This window comes from Pleurodeles waltl, chromosome 3_1, assembly GCF_031143425.1.
Source record: "Pleurodeles waltl isolate 20211129_DDA chromosome 3_1, aPleWal1.hap1.20221129, whole genome shotgun sequence".
NCBI lineage: Eukaryota > Metazoa > Chordata > Amphibia > Caudata > Salamandridae > Pleurodeles > Pleurodeles waltl.
Window position 1 is genome coordinate 968981826 of NC_090440.1, and position 13980 is coordinate 968995805.

Genomic DNA, 13980 nt, shown 5'->3' on the forward strand with positions numbered 1-13980 from the left:
TAACTTAACATTGCCAGGACAGAGATATGCAGTTGTGAATATATATGCATAAGGAATATTGTACTTGTAAATGCATATTTAAACATGTATATGAATTAGGCATATACACCAATATAGTATCAAAGACTCCAAGTTTGAATAAAGAAAGAAAAAAGAAAGAGGGAGAGGGAGAAGAGCTTTAGGTATAGAAAAGGGAATCAAGTGATAGCCATGTGGAGAGAGAGGCAATAGGCATTAGTTACAGCGAATGTAAGATGAAATAAGTATATATAAGAAGAAAAACTGGAAATATATTTACATTTTTTAAAAAGGAGGAGAAAAATCAATTTCCTTCGCAGTGCGTGAGAGATAGTTACTTAATAGCAACCATAGCTGATGACGTTTGAAGAAAGTTCCTGTTGAATCAAGCTTGTAGCTGTCAAGTCTATGATGATAACATACAGAATTCCACCACTGTCTGAGAGTAATGTTCTCCGAAGATTTCCAGTTAGAAGTAATAATAGAGATTGCAATAGAAAGCAAAAGGTCCACCAATTTTCCAAGAGGCCTGAATGAACTCCAGATATTGTGTACGCCTCCCAAAAACAGTAGTTAATATGACATTGGTAAGGAGATCTGAGCCATTGCTGAAATGCGAGACCATATTGAGGACCAAAAAGAAGATTGGGATGGACAGGAAAAAAACATGTGAAAGTCAGTACCCTGATGAGTGTGGCAGCGCCAACAATTGTCATTTTGTGCAAGTTTGAATTTGTAAACGCGTACAGGAGTGTAGAAAAGTCTATTATAAAAAAAATATAGGGTCTGTGTGAGGCTTGCAGTGCGTGCAGTGGAATGTATCTTATACCATATTCTATCCCATAAAGAAGTTGGCCAAACAACACCAAGATCTGATTCCCACAATGTCTCAATAGGTGATTTGAGTCTAGGTGAAACAGACGTTCTTAAAAGTTTATAAATTCCAGCTGCCCTAGGATAATTAGAAGTTACAATCGGGTGTGGAGATGATGCAAGAGAAGAATGATTATGATGTATAAGTTTATTGAGGGCCTCTTGGACTAGAGTAGAAAGAATGATATATTGGGATTTCATACGAATAGGGAGATTATAAATTGCTGAGAGAGTAGTAAAAGGGATGATAGAGTCTTTATGATACAATTGGGAAATGAGAAGAATACCTTTAGTCATCCAAGTCTTCCAACACAAGGTTTTACCTTGTTTCCTAAGCGAACTATTGTGCCAAATAGGACTGTTAAAGAATTGATTAATGGGGGTAAGATGCAAAATAAAAAAAGGTTTCAGTAAGTTGACTGATTGGGATATAGTGCTGGGCAACCAGAATTTTGGGGGGTTAGACATAAATATAATGTGTTTATGGGAAAAGGGAGAAATAAATGTTTCTTCCAAAGAGAACCATAGCTTTTTAGGGGCATCATTGAGTGTAGATAAATAGGGATGTATTTCCTTAATGCCAAAAGATTTGTGATAAATTATAAAGTCAGGGAAATTAACTCCACATTGTACTTTAGGAAGTTTTAATTTCGATAGAGAGATTCGGGATTGTTTACCGTTCCACAGGAACTTGGATAGAATTTTATCAATTGAACTAAAAAATAGTTTAGGTATCTTAATAGGAAGCATCGTAAGGAAGAAGTTAATGATAGGGAGAAGCATCATCTTAATGATGTCCAAGCGGCCCCACCACGTGAGATATAACGTAGACCATTTCTGTGTGAGATCTACAAGCTTTGCCAATAGGATTTCTAAATTAGTCCTTAATGTATCCTTGAGAGTAGTGCAGTGCCATACCCCTAGGCATTTAATCTTAGAAGAATTCCAAGATGATCCTGCATCAAGGAATACAGAGCCAGTGCAATGAGCATTAAGTGGTAAGACCACTGTTTTGTCTATATTAAGTTTATAGCCAGATACAGCAGAATATAAGTTGAGCTCATGCAGGAATGCAGGAAGAGAAGTGTCAGGGTGAGTCATGAACAAAATAATATCATCAGCATATGCCATAAATTTGATGTGTGCATTAATAATTTGAAACCCCGTACATTGTTCAGACGTTTTTAATTGGTATAGAAAAGGTTTGAGAGCCAAAATAAATAGTAAAGGAGATAATGGGCATCCCTGACGAGTACCCCTTTTAAGAGGGAAAAAAGGTGATCGTATACCATCTGTTATAACCGAGGAACATGGTGAGGAATAAAGAATGGATATAAAATGTCGGAATTTAGTACCTTGTTCATGCCATTCCAATGCTTTCGACAAGAAACCCCAGTAGACCCTATCAAAGGCCTTTTCTGCATCCAATGATAAAGCTGCCAGAGGAATCTTAAGTTTAGATGCCTTGTTATTTAAAAAAGTACGGGAATTATCTGCTACATTTCTATTAGGGATAAAACCAGATTGATGAGAATCAATAAGGTCAGGTATATATGGGAGTAAACGGAGAGCTAAAACTTTGGCATAAAGTTTACAATCAGTATTAATTAAAGATATGGGTCTATAATTTTTACAGTCAGTCGCATCCCGATCTTTTTTGGGAATAAGACAAATCATGGGCTCCGTAAATGAGCCAGATGCAGAACCTGACATTATAAAATGATTAAGTAATTGAAAGAGTTTGGGGAAAAGAGACTTAGCAAACTGAATAAAGAATTCTACTGTGAAGCCATCTGGGCCTGGAGCCTTACCCTTGGGGAGAGATTGTAAAGCTGTATATAGTTCGGTAAGTTGTAGGGGTTGGTCTAAAGATGAGAGGTCAATCTACAATGGGTCCCTTGGTTTGAGATTAGAGTAATATTGGTTGAGAGATTCAACTGTTGGTATGTGTTCTGGAGTGTACAGCTCCTTATAGTAAGAAGCGAAACACAATGCTATATCTTTATCTCTAAAGTTTTTAACACCATTGTTATCTGTGATAGATTTAATAGTTGTTTTTTTCTTTTCTTTGTTTCAAATATCGAGCTAGAAGAGAACCAGCTTTAATGTTACCACCATAATATCTGGCATTTAATTTCAGGAGGGTGCTGCATGCTTGTTCAGTGGTATATTGGTTAAACTCCATTTTAGCTGAGACTAGTGCTTCAAGGTGTGATTTACTAGTTTTGTGAGTATAGTACTCATGTTCTAGGGACTTTATATTTTCAAGGAAGAAGTCGATTTTTGTTGAGCAGACTTTTTTTTTGAGTGAACGTAACTTATGATGAAACCCCTAGAGACTGCTTTGAATGCATCCCACACAAATTAAATGATAGTTGATCACTATCATTGATGTGAAAGTATTCTATAAACCTACTGTAGGAAGCGATAAAAGTAGCATCTGAAAGTAGAGAGTTATTAAACCTCCATGAAGATGTTTTAGAACCATTAAGAAAAAGATCAAGGTCGGTAATCACAGGTGCGTGATCTGAGATCAAAATAGCACCGATTTCAGAGTTGACCATATGTTGCAATAAACCTTTACTCAGAAAGATATAATCAAGCCTGGAATAGGAATGGTGGGTAGGAGAATAAAAAGAGTATTCCAAGAGGTCGGGATTGCATAGTCTCCAGGAATCAGAGAGAGAATGGTGTAAAATAAAGTTTTTAAAAGCTTTGTGGGAGGCATGTGGAATGAAACGTGACTTGGAAATGTCTGTCCAAAAATGGATTGAGAATTTGGTTGCAGTCACCACCTATTAGTAAATTGTTTGAGGAATGTTCAAAGACAATATGTGAAAGATTCTTCCAAAAATTTGGATCTGGATGTGTGGGGCCGTATATATTAAGGATAGTAAGAGATATATTGTCAATTGTAAATGTAACAAGTACCCAGCGGCCTTCTGTATCTTGATGCTGTGAAATTATGGTAGGTTTGAGAGATTTATGACAGAGTATAATTACCCCATTTTTGTTTGTGATGGAAGGGGAGTAGAAAATGTCCCCCAACCATTGTTTTTTAATCTTAATTGCCTCAGAGTTGTTGAGGTGAGTCTCTTGCAACAAAGCAATGTGGCATTTCAAACGAGCTAGGTGAGATAAGACACGCTGACATTTAATGGGGTGTTTAAGCCCCTTAACATTCCAAGTAACAGTTCTACGTTGCATAACAAGAAGTATTAATAAACAACTGCTGTAACAATGAAAAAACTAGGCATATCAATTTTGCAAAAGCAAAGAAATGAGGAAGAAACAAGATAGTAAAGAAAAAGAAAAGGAGGAAGATGACCTCCAGAAGTTGTATATACATGGATGTGGCAATACAGGGACTAAAGTCCACGAAAGCTAAAAAAAACAAGATAGAAAGTGAATACCCCGAAAGGTAGAGGGACAGCAGAAAACCTGAAAAGACAAGCAAGAGTGGCTTCAGCACAAGAAAAGTTATATTAGATATTAAAACATATGAAGGCGAGTTTCATGGAAGAAAAAAAAAACATACAAACGAAAAATGTACCATTCAGGAGACCAAATAACGTAATAACTACAGTAAAGGACTGTGACATGAAAAACAATAAAAATCAAAGCTTAACAGTGGAACGTGTAGGAGAACAGTTTGGATGGTGAGAAAGGGATACGGTTGGGAAAGGAACATGAGGATTGCACAAAGAACACTATCTAAAAAAAAAAAAATATATATATATATATATATATATATATATATATATATATATATATATGAAAATAAGAAGATGCAGAGATGGAAAACCATGGATATAAATATTAAACATAACCGTTACTATAAAACTGTCCAGAAATAAAAAAAGAAGGACATTAAAGACAAATTAAATTATATCTTCAAGTAATTGCAGATGCTCCTAGTTCCATTGCTTCTGTTTTGTGTTGGTTAATAAACGTTTGTAGTGCTGAAGGTTCCTCAAACGAGTAAGATTTGTCCTTGAATGTAATTTTGAAAAGGCATGGGTGAAGAAGACCATATCGAATATTCAAGGATTTGAGTTGTGGACGTAAGTCCAAAAACTGTTTGCGACGTGCAGCTGTAGCAGGAGAGAAGTCTTGTGTGAAAAATACTTTATGACCTGACCATAGCAAAGAGCCCATCTTTTTGGCTTCCGAGAGTATTTGCATCAAGTCAGTAAACTGGAGAAAGAGAATAATAATTCCTCTAGGATGTGCATGTGGGCCAGTTGAAGTCTGTGGACCTAAACGATGTGCCCGTTGGTTAGAGAGGGGAGAGGTAGGAGGCAAGCGAAGAATTGAAGGTATTGCTTTTTGAAGGAATGCAATCATGTTAGAGCCTTCAGAACCTTCTGGAATCCCAAAAAGGTGAAGATTATTTCTCCTATTTCTGTTTTCTAAGCTTTCAGTATGCCTTTTAAGTTGAGCTATGTCTTTAGAGATCTGAGGATTGACAGTGTTACAACCTTCAAGGCTACTGACTCTCTGTTCCAGAGTACAAATTCGTTGTTCGTGTTGGGACCATTGCTCCTCAATACGTTGCAAAGAGGCATTAGTGTCCATCATAAAGGGCTTTAGTGCACGCAATTCCTCCATTACATCATCTAGAGTAAGATGTGTAGGTGATTTTGAGGGAGAATCAAGGTCTTTTTTTGGGCGCTTGATGGAGGAGGTGTTAGATGTTTTTTTCGCAACTGCGCCAGCAGCATGAGATGAAGAGGCGCCACCCTTTAAAAAGACTGCAGCACTATCCATTGTTAAAGTTGATGGTAGAGAAGATTTAGTTATATGTGTGCGCACCACTCGAAGACGATTATTAGACTTGGAGAAAGATGATGACTGGCAACTCTGAGAATTATGTGGTCTCCCCATAAAAGCCAGCAGCAATTTGTTAATAGGAAGCCAGCAATGTGAGGTGTTGATGAAATTATATTACAATGAGAAGCTGCTGCCAGAAGTTTCCAACAACATAGCAAAATATAATAAAAAATATATAAATAGAAAATCCTAAATTATTCTCTCATAACAGGCATGACAGAATACCACAAGAGCAAAGCACTTTACTGCACATAGTCAAACAATTGGTGACTAGTTTTAAGGGAATCTTCTGAAAAGGAACAAAATCCCCTCTGTCAAAGGAAAGCATTTACCATGTTATGAAGAGCAATTTCAAAGAATTCAGTGAATACTGAAAGTTGAAAAACTCAGCTAAATGTGTTTGAAGAGAGAGGTCAAAAGTTCAGCTGGCTGTCAGATGGTAATAAATATTCCATTGCAGAGGAAACTAGATTTGTAGAATCACATCCGGAGTGAAACAAATGATGACACAGATAAATAATTACCTCAGGCACTCACATGAAGTCTCTGAAATGACTTCAAAACTTGATGTCTCTGTAAGATAAAGGCATATTTATGCAGCTGCAGTGCGGTGCTCAAAAATGCTGTAGAAATTAATAATTTTGATGTGAAAACATCTCCTTCTTTCCAGGAAGAGCTGAAGCCTCACAGAGCTCTAAAGAGCAGCGGCCATCTTGCGTGACCTCCAGCCACGCCCCCCAAGTCTGCTAATTCTGACCCTACCTCATTGCTAGGAATAGCTACCAATTCTGTATCTAGCCCATCAATAGAAACTAATTTTCATGAGGACCACCCAGAGTTTCCACCCCTGGTACTGCTTGGTACTGAACAATTTCAAACACTTTGTTCTACCTGTGAAATCTGGCTCACCAGGACTACTGCCATGGTGATTTCTGTCATCTGGATTTTAAAACATTTACACCTCACCTAATCAGTCTTTGCAACTGTTTTTTGGATGACGGTCAGTTCCTAGGCCTAAAGAATCTGTGGTTCTCCCTTTTTTTAAAACCCTGGGCCAATACTTGCATCTTCAGCAACTTTAAGCTGCTTCCTTTCCCAATTAAGTTACTCGAAAAGTTTAGTTATTGTACAATTCACCTTTTTTCTCGAGAGTAACAGTATTCTGAACCCAGCGCAATATGGTTTTTGTGCCTGTTATAGCACTAATACAGCCTTATTAACCATCTTGGATTTTATCTGTTTTCAAGTAGACAGAGGGGGTGATTCTGACCCCGGCGGTCAAGGACCGCCGGGGCCAGGGTCGCCGGGAGCACCGCCAACAGGCTGGCGGTGCTCCGCAGGACATTCTGACCGCGGCGGTATGGCTGCGGTCAGAACAGGAAAACCGGCGGTCTCCCGCCGGTTTTCCGCTGCCCTGCTGAATCCTCCAAGCTGCGCCGCCATGGGGATTCTGACACCCCATACCGCCATCCTGTTCCTGGCGGTTCTGCCGCCAGGAACAGGATGGCGGTATGGGGTGTCGTGGGGCCCCTGGGGGCCCCTGCAGTGCCCATGCCAATGGCATGGGCACTGCAGGGGCCCCCGTAAAAGGGCCCCACCCTGAATTTCAGTGTCTGCTTAGCAGACACTGAAATTCGCGACGGGTGCAACTGCACCCGTCGCACATCCTCCACTCCGCCGGCTCCATTCGGAGCCGGCATCCTCATGGAGGGGTGTTTCCCACTGGGCTGGCGGGCGGCCTTTTGGCGGTCGCCCGCCAGCCCAGTGGGAAACCCAGAATACCCGCGGCGGTCTTTTGATCGCGCAGCGGTATTCTGGCGGTTCCCTCCAGGCGGGCGGCGGGAGCCGCCCGCCGGGGTCAGAATGACCCCCAGAGTCATTCTGTAGCCCTGGTTCTACTTGATTCATCAGTGGCGTATGATACTGTTTCACATAAAATCCTTCTGGTATATTTCTCTGAAGCTGGTACACCAGGGGCGGCTTCTCCGTTAGGGCGGAGGAGTGTCGCACCCCCCCACCAGCAGCAGCTCTGAGCAGCGTCAGGATTGGCTGCAGGGTAGGCTGGGATCCCATGCCTGCAACAGAGGAGCAGCATGACGCGGCAGCGAGGGAAGGTAAGTGGTTGTTTTTAAAAAAAATGGTTTATTCTCCGCCTTCCCCCATGCCGCACCGCCCCATGCGCGAGCCGCTAGTGTGGTACACAAGGCAAAACGTATGACTGGATTGTTTCCTTTCTTACAGACAAAGCTGAAATAGTCTTTCTTTGTCCCTTGCAGTCCTAATTCTAGATGCTTTAACAAGCAACTCCACAGGGCTCTTCTTTATCTCTAACTCTTTTAATGTATATATGTTCATCCTATTGCTAAGCTCATTTGTTTGCAGGCCTTTCGTTTATAAGCTATGCTGACAATACTCAAAATTTCTTAAATCTTCGTGAATATCCGGGATAATGCTCACTCGAATTTCCAACACCCGTTGCTAGAAGCAATTAAAGAGATGAGCAACATCTTTCTTTAAATTAACTCATACAAGACAGATATCCATCTACTGAGAAAGGGAGCCTCTTAGTTATCGAAATGGTGTCTGCTCTGTACTCCTCCCCCACACTAAGGGCCAGATGTAGCAAATTCCGATTTTGTGAATCGGAAATTGAGAGTCGGTGCGACTCACAATTTCCGAATCGCAAAATCGGATGCAGAACGGTGTCTCAGACACCGTCTGCGAATCTCAATGGGGTCGCAAAGACCTACCTCATTAATATTAATGAGGTGGGTCGCATTTTGCGACCCCATTGAGATTCCCTGCACTCACAGGGATGGTGGCCTGCTGGAGACAGCAGACCTCCATGTCTGTGACTGCTTTTTAAATAAAGCAGTTTTTTTTTTGTATTGCAGACCGTTTTCCTTAAAGGAAAACGAGTTGCAATACAAAAAAGTAACAAAACCATTTGGTTTGGGTTTTTCAGAGTAGGCAGTGGTCCATTGGACCACTGCCTGCTCTGAAAAAACATTAACGGCGACATTCACAAAGGGGAAGTGGTCCCATGGGGACCCCTTCCCTTTTGCAAATGGGTTACCATCAGTGTGACACTAGTGGTAACTGCAAATTGCTTTGCGACCGCGTTCGCGGTCGCAAAGCAATTCTGCATCGCGGTGCGAGTCGCAAATAGGAAGGGAACACCCCTTCCTATTTGCGAGTCGCATTCCCATTTTGCGAGTCGGTACCGACTCGCAAAATGGGAATGTGCATCGCGATGCGCGTTTTGCATGGGGCAAACTGCGATTTTCGCAGTTTGAGCCATGCAAAACGCTTACTACATCTGGCCATAAATGATGAAGTATGAATTTTAGGTTTTCGGTTTAATCGAAATTGCTCACAATCTACACAAATCAGCAAATTGTCAGCCTCACACTTTCTTCATTTGCGTCGCTTCACAAAATGTGTCCACTGCTACCGGATATCACAAATATACTATAATTCAGGCTCTAATTATATATTCAGACTGGACTGTGGCAATTCACTCTATTGATTTCTAGATCATCTTCAGCGCATCCAAAATATGGCAGTTCACATGATTTTCAGGCTCCCTTGAAACTCTCACGTCTTCCTTTTCAGTGTCAACTTAACCTGGCGATCCATTGTCAAATCATTTTATTCCAAAACATTCCGTCTGACTCAGCATGCAGTTTATAACTTTGGTCCTATTTACATTTGCAAAAAGGTGGCTCGCCACCAGTCAACATGCACTCTGAGATCTGTATCACTTCCTCCTATTAAGATACCTAAGATTCACCTTCTAAATGTTGGTGGTCACTCTTTTACCTACTTCACACCTAAACATTAGAATTAACTTTTGTCCCCTTAGTGCTCAATCACACACCACTACGCATTTAGGAGAGCCCTCAAGATTTGACTTGTTGCAAAAAGTGTAAGACTATAGTATTGCTTCAGTATATGTTAACTTATTCTCGCATCTTTCCCATAGTGCTAAGATACCCTTATGTGTGAGTGCAGCACTCTGTAAATGTCATTAACATACCATAGCATGTTTGTAGAAGCATTAATGAAGATGTTAAAAAAATGCTACTCTCTGATCGTAACCTTGGTTCTTGGAGTGTGAACGGTCAGAGATTCCGGATGAATATTTGCCACCCAGACCTGTGTTTGTCTAGTGGCCAACATGGGTCATTTTGTAGCTAGAAGGTTGTCACCTGCAGCAAAGCTTTTTTATTATGATAATTGTACGTGAAAGGCAAGACAGGCCTCATTGCTTGTGCACATGAATAAATACATTATTGAGAAGTGTGAGTAAAAGGCATGGGGCCTAGAAAAACAGACTGTCTGTTTGAATGCAAATGTTAACAGCGTGTGCTCGATTGACATTTTTCCTGCTTAGAAACTCCATGTTTTCCAATGCTGCTCAAAGTAACGAGACAGGGAAGAGAAACTTTCCATTTCTCTGGTACACGTGTTGGAACTGCAATGAAAAACAATCATGTTAATGATCGGCTTCGGATAGAAGGGAAAAGTAGCAGTTGCCGTTTTTGCTTCCGTGAGCTACTGCAACGAGGCACCGTTTGCCCATTTTTGTGGCAAAACAAGAGCATAACTGGTTGATTAGAAGGACTGTTGAAGGTGTGAATTCGGAGCCAGTGACAACACAAGTGCTGGACCTGGCTATTTTTGCAGGGACAGCCACAAACGTTTTGCCTTTTCCCCCTACTTTTTCTGACCTGTTTTTGTTGGATTTAGGACTCTGGGCACCAGTGCTAAAGTGCATATGCTCGCTGTCTAAATTGTATTGGTGATTGGTTTATCCATGATTGCCCCATCTGATTTACTAGTAAGTCCCCAGTATAGAGCACAATGTGTGCCCAGGGCCTGTAAATCAAATGTTACCAGTGGGCCTGCAGCACTGATTGTGCCACCCAGATGAGTAACCCTGTAAACATCTCAGACCTGCCATTGCAGTGTCTGTGTGTGCAGATTTGCACTGCCAATTCGACCGGACAAGTGTACCCACTTGCCAGGCCCAAGCCTTCCCTTTTACTGCATCTATGTCACCCCTAAGGTAGGCCCCAGGTAGCCCCATGGGCAGGGCGCAGTACATTTAAAAGGTAGGCGATGTGCTTGTGGGTTTCATATGTCTTGGTAGTGAAATACTGCCAAATTCAGTTTTCACTATTGCAAGGCCTAGCTCTCCTGTAGGTTAACGAGGGGATAGCCTTTAAGTATCTTTTAAGTGTAATTTCCCATTGGGAGCAGATAGAGATCTGGAGTTTGGGGTCTAGAAACTCACAATTTAAAATTACAGTGTAATAACCTTCACAAGATACAAGGTTTTGATGTGTTTATTCTGCTCGTACATAAATTCCGACCCCCAGTTCTGAAGTCCCAGGGACATCAAAGACTTCATCTGCCAGTGCCTGGGCTATTCTGCTGAGAGTCCTGTCTTGCTATGTGGTGCCAAATCCAGTCACTAGGACCGTAGAAGTCAAAGCTGGTAACCTGCGGGAGAAAATCCATGCACTGTGTGTGCATCAAAAAAAATTCTGCAGGGCCTGTCCCATGGCTGAAAATGCAATGCAGCACCTGCCTCGCGGCTGGAGAGTCCACGCAGCGCCTGTTCTCAACATGGACCCTTCGCAGAGCACTTCGGAATTTTCCATGCATCGATCCTGGGCATCAAAGTCTTCAACATCACTGCACGGACCTGAGGCTGCTTGTCCAAAAATCAACACATCCCTTCCTTGCAAGTATCGATGCATTGCTTGCCCGGCGGAGAAAGAATCGACACACAGCCTCACTTGCGAGTAAGGAATGGATGCATCACTTACTTTTCCGTCACACGCTCACCCGTGCAGCATTATTGTTGATGCATACCACGTACTTTGTGCTAGAACAACGCATCCATTGAATACAATGGATTAAAACTCTTTTTTACTTTAAAAATTCATATCTTTGCTTGTGTATGTTGAATTTTTGGTGTTTTGCCCTTGTTTGCTTAAGATAAATATTGGCTATTTTTCCAAAGTGGTGTGGAGACCTTTTGTGGTGTTTTCACTGTGTTACTGTGCATGTTTGTACAAATATTTTACACATTGCTACTGGGGTAAGCCTGGCTGTTTGTGCCAAGCTACCAAGGGGGTGAGCAGGGGTTGTCTGAGTTGTGTATCTCCCTTACCCTGACGAGAGTGAGGGTACCTACTTGGACAGGGTGTAAACTGACTGCCAACTAGAGACCCCATTTCTAACAACACGGTTCAAAGAAAAACTATGTATAGCTTTACATAATTAAGGTTTGGTAAACTAATACAGCCATATATGTTTAATCGTTGAAACATTCCACACTTAGGGTAGGGGACTAGACTAGGGATGTGTGATGAAAATATGATAGCAGGTTTTCTAGCATTCACTCTGATTTGCATATCATCATTCTGATTCACATGATTTTCATACACAGAATGCATAATGAATAATTGTACATAGCGAAATACCAATCATTGTGTGTGTTTACTGATTTTGGGGTACAAGGGCAGGGTTCCGTCATATCATTTCCTAAAGATAAGAGATCTATGACAGATTTGTCTGAGTCCTAACACCCCTTGCTAATAGAGCATAACTCACTAGAAGAAGTGTGAAAAAGTTGTGGTTATGTCTCCTATTTTGTTTGTTTATCTTTAAAATGTACTTACTTTGTTACTGAATTAGTTTGCCTCATCTCAATGGACCCTGTGCCCTTTATTCTCTGTCTCATGCTTCCCTGTGCCCTTACTGTCATTCCATTTTTAGGGTTGAGCCTGTGAGTGCATTTGCTAGCGCATGTGCTTCACTTGCAAGACTCTATTGTGTACAGTAAAGGGCTCAGAGCCTGCCTGTCGCTCACCATTTGTTGGCTTGCATAGCACTCTTTTTTACAGCCTTGTAAATTAGTCCACTTCAAGCCTGGCATCATTTCCATTCCTCACTGAGGGTAAGGGAGCAAGCACTGACTGATTAAACTTAATTAGTGCCCATCCGCTGATCCCGACATGATCAAGGTACTATTTTGTTCTTTTTAACTTATGGTGCCCTGCCAACAGAAGGTGTGTGGCTGTCAAAAACGTGCACAGCAGGACAAACAAAACTGCAAAGTTTTCTTTTTTATAGCTAACTTTCTTTTATTTTGCCAAGGTTGCCAAGTCATCTTTTCACTTTCTAATCATGTTTTATTTTGTTTTTGCTCATGAGTGATTCTTCTCAAAAGATTATCTTGTTTGAAATATTGCAATTCAACATTGTTTCTTTATTCTAAGTTACGAAATGATACTTCAACTAATAATCGTGGAGTGCACTTCAATCCACCCCACTTTACACCACACCACTCCACCCCACACCACTCCAGCCCAAACTACTCACCCCAATCCAGTGCAACCAACCCTACTTCAGTCCTCCCAACCCACTTCAATCTAATCTGCCTCACTCCAATCTGCCCAACTCCAATACAAAACAATCTGCAGCACTCCAAAACAATTTGTTCCCTTCCGAATTCAAAACAATCTGCCTCTCTAAAATCCAAAACAATCTGCCCCACTACAATCCAAACCAATATACTCAACTCCCATCTACCCCACTACAATCTGCCCCACTCCAATACAAAACAATCTGTCCCACTCCAATACAAAACAATCTCCCCACTACAATACAAAACAATCTGCCCCACTCCAGTCCACCTCACTCCAATCTGCCCACTTTCAATCCAAAACAATAGGCCCCACTCCAATCCAATCCACCTCACCTAAATCCAATCCACCCACTCCATCCCAATATACCCTACTCCAATCCATCCCACTCCCATCCAACCCACTCCACTCCCATCTAATCCACCCCACACAAACCCAATCCAATGTGCCCAACTTCAATCCAAAACAGTCTGCCCACTCCAATCCATCGCAATCTGTCCTACTCCAATCTGCCCCAATCCAATCTTCCCCATTCCAATCCTAAAACAATCTGCCCCACTCCAATCGAAAACATTCTTCCACACTCAACTCCAGTCCAAAACAATCTGCCCAATCCAATCCAAAACAACCTGACCAATCCATTTCAGTCTGCCCTACTCCCATCTGCCTTTACTTTAGTTCAAAACAACCTGCCCCACTCCATCCTGCCTCACTCCAATTCCAAACAACCCACTCCAATTCAAACTAATCTGCCTCACTCCAATCCAATCCACCTCACCTCACCCCAATCCAATCCAATCCATCATACTCAAAC

The 13980-nt window shown here is 41.5% G+C and overlaps 1 protein-coding gene across 1 annotated transcript in view; it reads right to left on the reverse strand.

Moving 5' to 3' along the window:
• LOC138284835 (pancreatic secretory granule membrane major glycoprotein GP2-like) overlaps positions 1 to 13980 on the reverse strand; it is a 198540-nt gene that overhangs the window by 91642 nt on the left and 92918 nt on the right. The window lies entirely within an intron of this gene.